The sequence below is a fragment of the Gavialis gangeticus genome, unplaced genomic scaffold (genome assembly GCF_001723915.1).
Source record: "Gavialis gangeticus isolate Ggan-Ray unplaced genomic scaffold, GavGan_comp1, whole genome shotgun sequence".
NCBI classification, from domain to species: Eukaryota; Metazoa; Chordata; order Crocodylia; family Gavialidae; genus Gavialis; species Gavialis gangeticus.
In genome coordinates this window covers 30,076,550-30,087,636 of record NW_017729004.1, presented here as the reverse complement: position 1 = coordinate 30,087,636, position 11,087 = coordinate 30,076,550, and the positions used below count along the sequence as shown (strand labels likewise).

At 42.1% G+C, this 11,087-nt stretch overlaps 1 protein-coding gene across 3 annotated transcripts in view; it reads left to right on the top strand.

Moving 5' to 3' along the window:
- CCNY (cyclin Y) overlaps positions 1-11,087 on the top strand; it is a 115,618-nt gene that overhangs the window by 56,480 nt on the left and 48,051 nt on the right. The gene's annotated exons all lie outside the window — the stretch shown is intronic.

Here is an 11,087-nt window from a genome sequence, read left to right as displayed (position 1 = left end):
GTGTGGGAATATTAGCAGCTGAAGCCCTTTCATTTCTGGCAGGCTTATTGTTTATCATTACAGCATCCAGTGGAGGCTTTAACACAGCTATCAGTAACTTACTGGCATTAATAAGAGTGGATGGATGCACAGAGGGCTGTGAGTGACTGGAGCATGTTTGGGGTCTGCTATCTTTACTTGCATTGTACATGTTTTTCAGCAGCATGTCAGATTACTGAACAATTAAATAGCTAAGGATGACATCCACCTAAAAATAGACTCTAAAGATGAATGGTCAGATTTTCAGTTGGTATAAGTTGATGGAGATCACTGACTTGAACTCTTGGGAGCTAAGCAGCTTTCCACCAGCTGATTTTAAATACCTGTCCATCTGACTATAAGAAATGTTTTCAGCTTTCAGCCATGTTTGTTCCCACATTCTTAGTTCAAGAATGTTCTTTAAAAACAAAACACCAAAGAACCCAAAGCAGGCTGGACATCTTCACCTCTTCAGGGTGGTTTTCAGGACATATTTGTTCTTTGTTTTAGTTTTGTTTTGTCTAAGAAAATGGAGTTGTTGAGAGGAGCTTTGAAGTGTGACTCTGCTGTTCCCTTTTTCTAAAGCTCTTAATCAGTGCAGTCCCTGTCCTTCAGTTCAAGAATAGCAAGAAGACATGGCTTTTTTTTCATTTGGCCCACCACAGCAGGGCAAATGGATATGGAAGAGAAGTGAGATGCATCTTACCCCCTTCCTATCCTGCAAGTCCTTGATTGGGGTACCCCTTAACCCAGCCATTATCAGTAGTTCTCTCAGATGGGTTTTACTACTTTGTCTCTTGCATACATATAATAGTTTAATTGAAAGAAAGAAATATCAAATGCAGTGCAGCCCTGTTCTACAAACTCCTGATAATCAAATATGAGTTACTGATCCATCATTTTGAGTTGGAAAGAGGATCTATGTGTATAGGAATAATTATTCTCTTTGTGTGGCTCCAGTGTTCCACCCCCACCCAAAGTAATTTTTTTCCCCCTGCTGAAATCTTGTTAAGAGCAGTATGATTAAAAGCACAGCCAATTGTTTCTGTTTTACTCAGCAATTATATAACATGTTTAAAATTATTGGTTCTTTTATCTTAATTTGTGACTGTCTCTTGGTAGTTTAGTCTTGGACACAATCGTTTATGGTACTTACAACTTCTTGTGACCTGAGTGGGAACTGGGTGTGCTCACTACCTCAACAAATCAAACCATTGCTTTGTTTTGCTCTTGTTTCCGTGTCTGTAAATATGAGGCTAATACTCCCCATGTCTTTAAGATGCTTCAGAACTTCGGATTTGCTGTATTTAAGAGTATGAAGCACAACAGTATTTTTAATACTACTTCATTTATTGTTTCAGTATTCTCCTTCTATTCAGCCTTGACTTCCATTTCTTCCTGTGTCTCAGCATGGACCTCAGAAAGACATAACCTTGCTTTTGATTTGTGTGGAAATTGCTATGTGAGCTTTACTGTTTCATTACAGACTTTTGCCCAAACCCTCCTAGTACCTTAAGTTTTGTGACCGTGGCTATAGATAGAAAGCGGGCCTCCTGTACTCAAGTCTCTGTTTCTGTGTTTGTTCCCCCATTGGACTGCAATCTGATTCCCCGAGCTGCTGGTTGTTCCTTCTTGTCAACATGCAGGCAGTCTGTGGGGAAGCAGATTACAATACAACTTGAGCAAGATACTCCAGTTGTTGTTTTTTCATAGTGCCTCTTTAATGTTTTTTTAATAATAAAATAACAGAGATCAAGGTAGTATCTGATGTAAATGCATTGCTGTCTGCTTCCCTTTTAGCATGCAGAGATGCACACTGCAACATAACCATTATTGCTGCTGTTTTTGCTTCTCAGGCAGTATGCCAGTATATGCTAGATGCAGGAACTGAATGAGAATGGATTCCCAACTTGTTTTAGGTTAGATGATCGCCGCAAAACATTAACACTTTAGCACTCTAAGCACTTTAATTAAAATATTTCAATTAAAGCCTATAATATTACAGCAAGACCAATTTATAATTGAAGAATATTTAATTTTTACACTGCCCTCCAAGAGATTTTTGCACTGAGATATGAGAGAACTAAAATCCAAGGCTGAGACTATTTAAAAGACCAACTTGCATTATTGCTAAAAGAACACCACAGTACCAACATTAACTGAAAGATTTAATTATTGCTCATTTAAAAGATATTTAAATAGCAGACTTATTTTGTCACGCATTTTTGTCCTGGTGAATATCTGTGACTTGGCTTTGCAGATATGGGCTCTTTTCCTTTTCTAGGGGGCCCTGGCATTCTTGCTGGCACTAAGATCTCCTCTGTTTTCCATAAAACTTACTTAACCATTGTCCTCAGCATAAATGCTGAGTATTACTATCATCAGTAGCTATAGGAAAATAATGTTATGTAAGTGTCACCATCATAAAATATTTATATATTTTCATTTTGTCCTAGAGAAACTGAAAAATCATGTCTGCATTTGAGTAGGAAAAATTGTTCAATATATATCGAGTCCTTCATTTGTCACAGGCTTGCTTTTTGATCTTTAGCAAGACATTTAGGTACGTATCTGTGTATCTCAGTTCCCTTTCTAACAGGGGAACTGCAATACTCCCTATCTTAGAGGCATTGTGAGAATGTGTACAACACAGACTGAGGTGGCCAAGTACTGGTGTAATGAGGCCACCTGAATGCATACTGGTGAACAGTTTTTTTTGTAAAATTTAGACACGTAATAGAGAAGGCATGCACTAGTGCCTGAATCGCCATGGTACTCCGTGTTTGCACCACCGCATACCACCATGATGGGAAGAGTTGATATAAACTCAGGAGTCTAAAGTCTTCATATGAAAACTATGGATTTAATGAATCCAGTCAAATAATGGTGAGTCCTGACTATCCTTGCCAATCATGTTTTTATCAACTCAATAAACTCTATGTTGTGTAACGGCAAAGAGAAAATTAATCCTGCTGTAGCACAGTACTGGTTTACTGCATCACTGCTGGTAGGATACTTTGCCAGCGTTCTCGAACTGACTATTTCACTCTCCTCATGGACTAGTGGGAGGTTACGCTCTTCCTACAGGCACTGCTCATTTGACTTCATTTCAATGGAATATTCTGATGTTGGTGTTGGTGAAAGTCGTTTAATCTAAAAGCATTTGCACTGGACTTCCTGGCATTGGATTGAGGTAAAAGAGATTTCCCTTTTGGCTGTTGTCAATTCCTGGGTGTCTAGAAGCCAACTCCACCAAGTTTCATTTCAGCAGGTTGCACTAGGAGCAGATTTTCTTGAAGTTTTTTATCTTGTGCATAAAATGGAATAGTGGCTTGTATTCTTACAAAATATAATATAAGAATATATTTAATATAAGACTATAACCTTCTCTTTTTTATATAGAATTCTACTCTGTTGTTTTTTTTATATTCTATCTTATTTTCTTATATTTTTATCCTGGGATAAACCATTGGCACATCTTATTCCATGAACTTTTTCAGTATTTATCCCAGGACAATGAATGATTGCACTTTGACCCAGGGAAAATGCTTTTTCCTGGGACAAATGCAATGTCTGTCCATAGCCTAGTAGCACTGGCAAACTCCCTTTCTTTACAAAACAAACAAATGGACATGAAAAGGTTTTTTTTTTTTCAAGTCAATAAGCTCTTGGAACAGCTTTAATAAGACTAACTAGCAAAAAGAACAGTACCACTAGCACGCACAGGTTTTGATTACACAAATCTGTCCAATGCAGATGTGGCGTTCATGTCACTTGGGCCAGGTTGTATATGAGTGCAGGATATTTTAACTGAAATTCCTCCATATTTAAATATATAAGAATATAAAATTCTTATATAAGGTAATGTGAAGCCTTAGAATCATTTCTGCTCTTTATTTTGGGTACAGAGACAAAGCCAAAAGATTACTGTCTTATATATTCCTTGTCCTGTCACATACCTGCTAGTGTTTTAATATTCATAGTTGGTAGGGTCGGAAGGGACCTGAGCAGATCATCAAGTCCGACACCCTGCCATGGGCAGGGAAGACTGCTGGGGTCAAACGACCCCAGCTAGGTGATTTGTCTAGCTTCTCTTTGAAGACCCCCAGGGTAGGAGTGGGCGCCGCATCCCTTGGAGGTTGGTTCCAGATCCTAGCTGCTCTGACAGTAAAGTAGCGCCTCCTGATGTCCAACCGAACCTACTCTGTCAGCTTGTGGCTGTTATTCCTAGTTACTCCTGGTAGTGCTTGCGGGAATGGGGACTCTCCTGTTCCCTGCTGGTACCCCCATGGTAAGTTTTATATATATGGCCACCAGATCCCCTTTCAGCCTTCTCTTGTGGAGGCTGAACAGGTTCAGGTCCTGTAGGGTCTGCCCTGTTGCCCCTTGACCATGAGTGGCCCCCCTCTGAACCATCTCCATGTTGTCCACATGCCTCCTGAAGTGCGGCGCCCAGACCTGGATGCAGTACTCCAACTGTGGCCTGACCAGTGTCTCATAGAGGGGGAGTATCACCACCTTGGACCTGCTTGTGAGGCATCTGTGGATGCATGACAAGGTGTGGTTGGCCTTGCTGACCACATCTTCACATTGGCAGCCCATGTTCATCTTGGAATCAGTAATGACTCCAAGATCCTTTTCTGCCTCTGCATTGACGAGAAGGGAGTTCCCCAGCCTGTAGGTATGCTGCTGGTTCTTTCTCCTTAGGTGCGGTACCCTGCGCTTGTCAGTGCTGAATCCCATCCTATTCTCATCCGCCCACCCCTATAACCTGCCTGGATCTAGTTGTAGCCTGTCTGTCCCTTCTAGTGTGCCCACCTCTCCCCACATCTTAGTGTCGTCCGTGAATTTCAGCACGGTGTTTTTCACCCCCCTCGTCCAAGTCGCTGATGAAGATGTTGAACAGTGCGGGCCGGAGAACCGAGCCCTGGGAAGCCCCACTGCCCACGTCCCTCCAGGTCAAAAATGACCTATCCACCACCACTCTGGGTGCAGCCCTCCAGCCAATGTGTGACCCATCTGACTGTGTAAGCATCGATGCCACAGTCGCCTAATTTTTTAATGAGTGGATTAAAAAATCCAGACTCTCAACTGATCCTTTGCTTTGATTTATGACTACAAATGCTTGTTATGCAGCACATTTTTACTACAAACATACGCACAAAAGAGGACCAAATGGAACTGTTATGAATGAAAAGGGAGGCAAATTGAGGGGGTGCTGAATATCTGTTCCCTCCAAAGAAAAAATGAGGACAAAATCATTAAAAGAATGTGCGTTTATTTCCAGATTTATAAGATGATGGTCTTGAACCACCATGGCTTGTACAGCTTTTCCACTGAACGCTGGGCTGTGCCTGGAAGGGATAATTAGCCCCAGTGTTTGAATGAAAAACAAATATTATTATTTTTATTGGTGGCTTTTCTTTTTAAAAGAAATTGGATGAAATTGAGGCAAAACTGAAGACTGGTCATTTGAGATTCTTTTGCCATATATTTGTAATTGGTCACATTTTCTGAGACTTTTGTGGCTAAATTCTCCACTAGCTTTCACATTTTGTTCTTAAAAGAAAAAAATTGGACATGTCTCAAACTCCTGATAATATCAAGCCATGGTGTCCTTTTCTATGAAATACATGGCATCAGGCCTGTCTGGAACATTTTAGATGCCCAGCTGAGCAATTGCAAAGCGTGGAGTTATTTATGGAGATTTAGTTAGGGAACTGGCTAATTGCATAGAACAGAAGCATATGGCATTTCAGTGGTTGGATTTGAGCCCTTAACTTGTGCTGTGCATGGAGAGAGTGCTTATCTCAGAATCAATATCTACAATAATCTTCCCATGCAAGTAATCTTTCAGTGCACCTATGTTTTCCACCTTTAAAGGTATCTATTTTAAAAAGAACCAAGATCATCATTCTATAATTTTGCTACCAGTGTGTAACTGTGCTTGGAGTCTTCTGGTCTTTGTAATGATGATTATAATTAATCATGATGAGAAGTAGGCTTAAAATTGTGGACCTACTGAGGGGAAATGGATACTGAGTTGGAGAAGGTGAGCCTCTTCTGGCTTCAAAATTAAGCACAGTTAGCATTTAGTTGGGGAATGGAATATTGTGGGGTTTTCACCCACCTCAACTTAAATTCAGAAGAGGAGTCTCTGGGGGTTAGTGGCATAGAAATAAAGTACTATTGATAAAATGTCGGCTATTGGCTTTAGGCAATGATGAAGTAGATTCCTGTATTGGTGGACGCTGTCACACCTGACACTGGAAAGCAGGTGGAGGCAGTTCATGACTTGGTTTCTGGATGCTGCAAGTGTTGGTTATCATTTTCTAACAGAGCTATTGAAATAATATATCTGAAATAGTCAACCCCAGGTGACTTTCCAGATGTTGCATTTTCTGATGCTCAAGGCAGACGGATTTCGAGTATTCTGAAAAGTTAATACATTATTATACTCTCCTAAAATGATCTTTTAAAATTTAGGTTTACTAATCAACTTGATTGCAACAAGTCCTAAAGTTAGGAAAATACAGAGGATATGTTGGTTTTCTAAATTAGGACAAAGGGACTTAACATTGAAACCTTCTGAACTGCATAATAAAAAACTAAACAAAACAAACACAAAAAACTGAAGAAAATACAGCTTAAGTTTTATAGGATACAAAACCTGTTTTGAAATAACAACAATAGTGTTTAGTACAGTGTTTAATAAAGAGCAGTTGTACAACTAATGGGATGTATGTGAATAATATCATATTTTCTCACATACAACATGTATCTTCACCCCCTAAAATCAGTCCCCCAAAATTTGGCCACATGTTTTTGGTGGAGAAGCTGTTTTCTTCTCTGGAAAAGAATCAGTCCCGGAGATGCCCTGCATGCCATGTAGTTGTCAAAACAGCTGCTGCTCATCTCTGCTCAGCAAACTGAAGGGGTGAAGTATGGTGTTAACTTTCTTATAGCCATAGTTACTGGCTGAGCAGTGTAGATTGGTTGCAAAGCAGCAAGTGAGCTACTAATAGTATTTGGATGAAGTTTGTGATGTGGAAACAATCTTGCTTTTACAAGAACTTATATAAAGCACTACATACAGTAAAGAGGTAACAGTCTTGCAAGGATCTGGGATATAACTGTGTATGTATCTACACATGAAATTAAGGCAAAGCAATAAACTCTGGAGCTGTTTGAGCTGGAGTAAACTGCTCCTGGATGTGGTGTCTACATATGCATCTGGGACAGCAGCTATTAGAGCCAGGGTGGAGCCAGGCCCAGGCTGACAGGAGCAACTGTTGAGGGGTCAGCCCTGGGCTCCTGCTGGTGGTGTCAGGTGGTGGAGGGACTGCCTGAGGCATGAGGGTGCCAAACCTGCAGAGCCATGTAGCTAGGTGGCAGCCAGGAATCTGGTCCTGCCAGTTACTGTCTACACATGCATTTCAGTACAGTTAATTAGTGCACTGTAAGTACTAAGATAATAGATAGTACTTAACTTATTATCTTATCTTATACTTACTGTCTTAGGACTTAGGTTACAGTGGAGTGAACTAGTTTTTTCTCTGCCCTAATACCAGTGCATATGTAGACAGTGACTCTTTACTGTGGAGTTAATCTACTCCACAGTAGAGCACACGTGTAGATGCAGCCTGTGACAGTGTCCAGGAAGTATGGCACTGCAGGAGAGTCTACCACTCCGAGCACTCCTGATGCCACACTTCCTTGACAGTCTGTGATTACCAGGAGGACTTACTCTGTGTCACAGTTGGCTGAGATGGTGAAAAAATCTTCCCCCTATATTCTGCCTTCCAAAAATAAGGTGCATGTTTTACCCAGGGACACGTATGCAAGAAAATACAGTACTTACCATTGATGTAACTTTTTTTTTCCATGAGTCCATGTTCAGTTGCTAGCTTGTGCTTATAGAAGCAAGGCTGTGATCTCCCACTAGCAGTGAGTGTACTTGGAATTAGGAGAACATTGGTGTAGAACACCCACAAATGGGCCCAGAGCCAACTGGCAAGGCTTCACAACTTCGTGCTAACTCTGTACCTCTATTAGGCAGCTTACAGTGAAGTAGCTCTCCTCAGTAGTGTGTGTGTGTGTGTGTGTGCGCACGTGCGCGCAGAGGAGACCCATTTCACTTTCTGTATTTATTTCTGTAGAAAATTGAACTAAGTTAAAGGACTTGGGCACTCCTGCAGGACAACTTGGGTGCATCTACATGAGACATTTACTGTGGAGTTAACTAATTAGCTCCTTAGTAAATGTCTCGTATCTACATGTGCAGTGCTGTTAGGTAGGAATAAACTAACTCTGCAGCAAGATAGTACTTGTATTTGCTGCAGTTCTTGTTTTTGGTGTGTTTTACTCTGCAGCAAGGTATGTGTAGATGCTGGAAGGGCGGGCTGGCTGGCTGCCTGCCTGCCTGCCTGCCTGCCTGCCTGCCAGCTAGCTCCTCACTGGAAGCTGAGCCCCCTGCCAGCCATGGCTGCTATGACCTGGCTCAGCGTGTTGCACTTCTGGGCACATGTGTAAATGTGACACCTGGGAAGCATTTAAACAATGCATGATTAAATGATACTTTATTGCTTTTCTTTAATTGCGTGAGTAGATGTGCCCCCTGAATGTTAGTCATCTTGGATGTCTTTACATGTGCTCTGGGTTTAGGAGGGAGGCACTTCAGTTAGTGGTTCTCAGGAGCTACTCTAATTAAAGCTCCCCCAATGTCTTGTGTATTCAAGATCCTGAGCTTCAAAATAGTGATGGGGCATTTTAACTAAGCCTTGTTTGACAAGCTTTAGTTAAAGCGCCCCCCCCACCATTTTGAAGTGTGTATTCAGTGTCCCCACCAGATGGCGAGGCTGATGGAGTTTGCTAATTAGCATGCTCCAGCAGACTCAATTAATTGCCTGCTCCTATGTGCTATAATTGCAGTATGTTGGAGCAGGCATCTGGCATGTCTACAGGCATCCTGTCTTCCTTCTCCACAGACTTATGTAATGTGGACTTCACAGTCTTTTATGTAGAAAGGTTCTTTCTGAATCTTTTCACCAAGGTAGTAAAGCTACACAAGTAGCCTTTCCCAGGTTTTAGCTTTTCCTATGAATTCTACTTAAGCAGAATTAGCCACGAGGAGCTGGTTTTGGGGTCCCTTAACTTGATAAGGGACTCCAAAATAAAAACTCTGGCAAATAAAATAAAACTCTGGCTTCCATCTCCTGATTCATCTCAAGCAAGACCCAAGAAGTCATCGGGTCAGCTGCAGCCTCACCAAGGCTTTACTTTACCTTGGTGAGGCTGCATCTGGAGTACTGAATCTAATTCTGGGCTCCACACTTCAGAAAATATATGGAGAAACTTGAGAGAGCGCAGAGGAGAGCCATGTGCATGATTAGCGGTTAGGAGAACAGGCCTTGTGAGAAGAGGCATGGGACACTTCAGCCTGGAGAAAAGGCTCGGGGGGAACTTGATAGCAGCCTATACGTACTTAAGGGGTGTGCATCAGGATTTGGGAGACCGTCTGTTCACCAGGGCACCCTAAGAGAAGACAAGGTCTAACGGTCACAAACAGCTGGAAGACCCTTTTAGACTGGACATAAGGAAAAACTTATTTACTGTCCACGTTTCCAGAGTCTGGAATAGACTTCCCCCAGCAGTGGTGCAAGCACCTACTGTATACCTTTAAGAAATACTTGGATGCTTATTTTGCTGGGGTGATCTGACCCCAACTTACTTCTTGCCCCTTAGGCAGGGGGCTGAACCCAATGATCTCACGAGGTCCCTTCCAGCCCTAATGTCTGTGAATTTATGAAGCTGTCTCTTTACCTAGTGATACAGTATTTGAAACCAGAGAAAGAAGAGTCAGCACACCTTTTACAAGCACTCTTGTCTCAATGTTGGGGGTGTTTGAAGCCTTGTACTCCGTAAGGACTTGGTCACAGGCAGTTTTGAGGAGTGTGGGTGTAGAGCCAGGCCAGAGGATGAGGCTTCATGAGAAGGTTAGAACCAGAGAGAAGGTCTCCAGGTCAAATTCCCAGTCAGTAAGCAAGGTCCACATCTAGTCCAGGCAGTGCCAGGAGCCAAGGAACCCATGACACCCAAACAGGGTCAGCTGGAACAGACAAGCAGGCAGGAGCCAGGCTAAAGCGTACGAGGTACAGCTGCCACAGTTTGAAGCACTAAGCAGGTAAAGGCCAAATGAAGGGCCTGGGCATATACACTAGGCCCAGTCTACCCTGCAGCTGGTGAGCTAATGGCATGCAGCCTGACATTCATGTCTGACATGGCAAGACGTGATCCTTAGGGTATAAAATTCCTCAGGTCCCAGTTATCCAATTTATATTAGTATCTGCCATAGGCTTGCCTGTTGTTTCTGGTCTAAATAATTCTTCTTCCTCCCTAGTGTTTAGAAATTTAAGATTAAAGTATACTCCCCAATCTTATGCCGTTTCGTGTCTGCCAAGCTGTCACAGTCATATTTCTTGCTTTTCTCTCAACTCCTTTTAGTTTGTTAAAATGTCTCTGTTAAGGTAGGCCCAGAAATAAATGCAGTTTTTAAGCATGTTCAGACTTAAGTTACCTAGATAGGAACTATTGCTTCCTGGCTCAATATGATATCATATGACTTTGTATATAAAAATGGAATTGGTTGAATTTGCTCTTGCATCTCATTGCAAATTAATTATCTACTGTGTTGTAGATGCAAATTGTAGTACAAAGCAAGTGTAAGTCCATTAAGTACAGCAATGTTACCCCATTTTACACCACAGTGGAGTTTGGACCTAGTTCTTTTTGGCATAACTTTCATAAGTTCTTTGCCTCCGTGTTCCTGTCTGCTGACAATGGGGTGCTCTTGGGTGACAGCGTAGAGAGGCCCAGGAAGGATGCGAGTCCCCTGACTGTTAGTTCAGACCTAGTTAAGGATTACCTGGAGGGCTTAGATGTGTTCAACTCAGCGGTCCCGGGTGACCTTCATCCGTGGGTGCTGAGGGAATTGGCTGGTGTCATTGCAGAGCCATTGACACGGCTGTTTGAGGACTCCTGGTGCTAGGCCAAGTCCCTGAGGACTGGAA